Here is a 4954-nt window from a genome sequence, read left to right as displayed (position 1 = left end):
ACGCGCAACACAACGCACTCAACAAAACCGTACACATCGGCACACAATAAATATTCAAAGGACATATTTATTAAAAACGAAAAGTGCCTTAACGTCCCCTTACGGCATTTGCCGCCGCCAACTCGAGACAATCCGGCTTGCGATGTCCCTCTTTATGACAATAGTAGCACATTCCGTCATCACTTCTCGGTATCGTGCACTCCCATAGCTTGTGGCCCCTAACACCACAATTGAAACATCTAGGCGCACGAAAACTCGTAATTCCTTTCTCTACATTTCCCATGCTCACACTTGCACCCTTAGCCTTCTTACTTGGAGCACCATACGAATCAACCCTTCTCTTACTCGAAGGTTCACCAATTATCGATCGCGAATGCGATTCAAAGCCCCTAGCCACGGTGAATAACTCCACGAACGAGTTCACTTAACCAATGCTAATTTTGTTCCGCAAGTCATCATTCAAAGCTCGACAGAAATCTTCCATCAACATACGATCATTCCCAATATACTCAGGGCAAACACGAGCCTTTGCCATAAAGGTCGTCTTGAGAGTATTCAAATCCATAGAACCTTGTTTCATATTTCGTAACTCATTACGCAAGTCCAACAAATCCGCTCGAGTCCGAAACTCCTCGAAGAATTCCTTCTTAAAATCGTCCCACGATAACCCCTTAAATGCTTCACCGCCAACAATATCAATCTTACCATCCAACCACTCCCTTGCCCTACCCAGCAACAAGCTAGTAGCGAGTCTTGTCCTCTTCTTGGGAGGGCAATCAATAGAACGAAAACACCCTTCGGCATCCGAGATCCATGTTGTGCTTATCAAAGGATCCGGTTTCCCGTCATATATCGGAGGTTTAGTCTTCATGAAGCTCTTACGACAACGCTCCATTTCACCATTACTTCGAAAATCGGAATACATCCTACCCATTTGCTCCGCAACGGTGGCCGCAACTCTAGCATTAAACTCAACGTCGTTCGTCTCGATCCCATTTCCCGTCACCATTTTAAGAAATGCAAAGATTAGATCATGAACGTATTGAACCATACATGCAACGTCGCCCCATCTTGCTCAATAATCATCTTACATAACTTGTTAGACACGATTTGCACCCGTATTAATGATAGCTAGTCACTAATACGCGAACACGTCGCATCCACTCGTTAGTACCACGACCATCTTGCTCGATGATTTTCTCAAACACAAACATAAACACAAAACAACGCATTAGTATATTAATAACATCCGCATATTAATATAAACGTTAGTCCACCTATAAACTAGGTCACTAACCAATTTCCCTTTCCGACCCGTAATCCTACAAGTCCCGCAACAATTTTGCACACATAAAAGTCTAAGTCTAGGCACCTATCTCAAGTCACCTAAATCCCTTAGACCATGCTCTGATACCACTTGTAACATCCCAACCCGTTAACCAACCAAATACACGTAAATTTTTTTTTTTTTTGTATACTCAGTGTAGTGCGCGGCGCGCACCACCCTCTGTGCGCGGCGCGCACAGAGGCCTGGACAGTTCTGATCAACTTGTTCGTTTCATGCGAAAAGATCTTCGACTTCCCGACACAATTAGACCAAACGGTTTTCACAACACATTTTAATAAGTAAAACTAACACGTTTTGATAATAAACAAGTTTTACGACACCGGGCCCACATCGGCCCGTTTTACGAGTTAAGTACGAAGTACAATTTTTGACCCCAGTTTCTAACACAAAATAAAAGCCGAGCATGGCGATTGGGGATACGCTACCCAATCCTAATCCAAATCCAAAGCAAGTCCACTAATCCCCGCGCTCACCCGAGCCACCGTCTCCAAAGCAAATCTATAAAAAAGGTAAACAACGAGAGTGTAAGTTAACGCTTAGTGAATGCAATAATTATACATATACATATATAATATACCTACTTGCATACACTTACACAAATACCTCATACACGCTAGCAAGTTACATAGCATACCTTCGCAAGTATAACTCTAAATTCTTCAAGACCACAAGCTAGCACCACAACATCATATATATAACTCGAATAATATAAAATGTTACACTACAACACGTCACCATGGTTAACCGATTACACAAGGGAATGGTACTTCGAATTTCCCACCGGTATTCATAACAACCGTTAGTGTACAATGAAATATATCACTAATCCCTAGGCCATTCGGACAACGAAATATCCGTTCAAAGCAATCGTTAGTGTACAACGAAATATATCACTAACTCTTGGTCGGATTGGACAACGAAATATTCGTTCAAAGCAATCGTTAGTGTACAACGAAATATATCACTAACTCTTGGTCGGATTGGACAACGAAATGTCCATCGTTAGTGTACAACGAAATATATCACTAACTCTTGGACAATTTGGACAACGAAATATCCATCGTTAGTGTACAACGAAATATATCACTAACTTTGGTGGTATAGACAACGCATACCCGGCCCCTCCCCCGCCCTACAAATAGATACATTATATACGCACATGTATAATCATTCCACTCACCTTGTCGCCTTGATGAAATGCTACCGAATAATCCGCAACTTGCCGATGAAATGTACCTATTCCATCATCACAATTACAACAACACACTTAGAGTGGATTTACAAACCAACTCAATTCGACCCTTAGTGCAAATTCGACCAATTGCACTTACAAACCCAAAACGCGCCCAAACTAACCAATAATCACTAACACAAGTGAAAATGGTCTTATTATGCCAATTGAACCCAATCTTAAGTGTTAAACACTTATCATTCTCAAAATCAACCAAAACCCCAATTTTGACTCATTTCCAAAATTAGTCTTTCAAATACACAAAATGGGTTCTAACACTTCCATAATCACTAATCCTAGTGATTAAACCCAAATACAAGTCCTAATCATGGCCAATTTGTTCACCAACCCAAAATCCACCAACAACAACCAATAACCCGATTACTAGCATCAATAAACTCACTTCATGAGTTTAAATGGGTTTCCTATCAATTTTAAGTTCAAACCCTAACTTTGAATATCAAATCAAACAATGAAATTCAGAGTTAGAACTTACCACAACAACCAAAACGTAGCTAGGAACGAGGTGAACAACTTTAAAACCCGAGACTTTGATCAATTCAAGCTCCTTCTTCTCCAAAACCCCAAATCTCTCTCTAGACTGCTCTCTCTCTCTCTCTCTAAGAATGGATGAAAATGATGCATGGATGTGAAATTGATCCACAATTGGATCCAAACCAGTTGATATGGCCACAGATCCGACCCCAAGTGAAATGACCAAAATGCCCATCATTAAACTCAAAAAGCAGAAAAACAGAATCCTGTCGCTGGCAGTGTGCGCGGCGCGCTCACTTAGTGGTGCGCGTCGCGCACAGTGGTCTGAGCAGTTTCCTGAGCTTTTTAATTTACGCCATGCACTATACATTTATGTACGCCATTTGCACTCTATGTACCATGAATATTTGGGTGTTACATAATTTTATTATTAACTACTCATTATTAACTAAATTAATAATTTATAATTAGTAGGATAATAAAAAAATATTTAACTCAACGTTGATTTTTCATGAACGGAGCCATTATTTAGTTTCCGATTTTATTTTTCATGTTGATCGTGAAGCTTGGGTTAATGTTAGAAAAATGTGGCAGTAGAAAATTAAATTCAAAAGTCAAATGCTTAAGCAAAAAGCTAGGAATAAATGGGGTGAGGATGGTGACGAGAATACACGTTTTTTTTCCATTCCACTGTTCGAAAATGCTTCAACAGATATAAAATTAGGGGTCTTCAAATCGAAGGTGTTTGGGAGACTGCTCCGGAAAAAAGAAAATCGAAAACTTTTAATTACTTCAAAAATATTTTTGAGCAGACTGAGTCCACTCAACCATGTATAGATGGGATTGCTGGACTTAATTTCAGCCCACTCGAGTCAGCAGATGGAAGATGCAGCTTTGTTAGAACTCCCCTTATCGGAGTCAGAAATTTGGCAGGCCCTAAAAGAATGTGGCGATTCAAAAGCACTGGGACCGGATGGTTTCAAGTGAAAATTTTACAAAAAATTCTGGTGGCTTATTAAAGATGATCTTCTCAAAGCTATATATTGGTTCTGGGAATACAAGACGATATCTAAGGGATGCAACGCTTCCTTTCTTACTCTAATCCCTAAGAAGAAATGTCCAATGGGATTGGGAGATTATAGGCCCATAAGTTTAATTGGCAGCTTCTATAAAATAATCGCTAAGATCCTTGCAAATCGACTTAAAAAGATGATGTCGAAACTAGTGGGATATGAGAAAAGTGTTTTCATCAAAGGGCGTTACATCCTGGACACAATTCTAGTGGCTAACGAGGTTGTTGATGATCTCAAGGCACGCAAATGTAGGAGCTTAATCTTTAAAGCAGATTTAGAGAAAGCCTTTGATAAGCTTAACAGAAAATATCTCCTTGAGATTTTGAAACTGATGGGGTTTGGGAATAGGTGGATCTCGTGGATTGATACATGTCTAAATTCGGCTTCGATCTCGGTATTAGTAAATGGTGCTCCGACAAAGGAATTCATGTTAAGAAGGGGTGTAAGGTAAGGGGATCCTTTACCCCCGTACTTGTTTATTCTTGTTACGGAAGGGTTGGGTATGATGGTGAAAAACGCTATAAACATCGGGTTGTTCAAAGGAGTGGAGATCGGGAAGAACAAAGAGGTATTATCACACCTCCAATACGCGAATGACACGATTCTTTTTGGTGAGTGGAATAGATGAAATCTACATAACCTGATGAATATTCTTAAGTGTTTCGAAAAAGTCTCGGGTCTAAAAGTCAATCTTAACAAGAGTTGTCTATACGGAGTCGGGGTTCCAAAGGAACATATTGAGGATTTTGCTTCATCCATAGGGTGTAATGCAGGTTGTTTCCCTATGGCTTGCCTTGGATTACCTAT

This window comes from Rutidosis leptorrhynchoides, chromosome 1 (assembly GCF_046630445.1).
Source record: "Rutidosis leptorrhynchoides isolate AG116_Rl617_1_P2 chromosome 1, CSIRO_AGI_Rlap_v1, whole genome shotgun sequence".
Classification (NCBI taxonomy): Eukaryota; Viridiplantae; Streptophyta; class Magnoliopsida; order Asterales; family Asteraceae; genus Rutidosis; species Rutidosis leptorrhynchoides.
Note: the sequence above shows the minus strand (reverse complement) of the source record.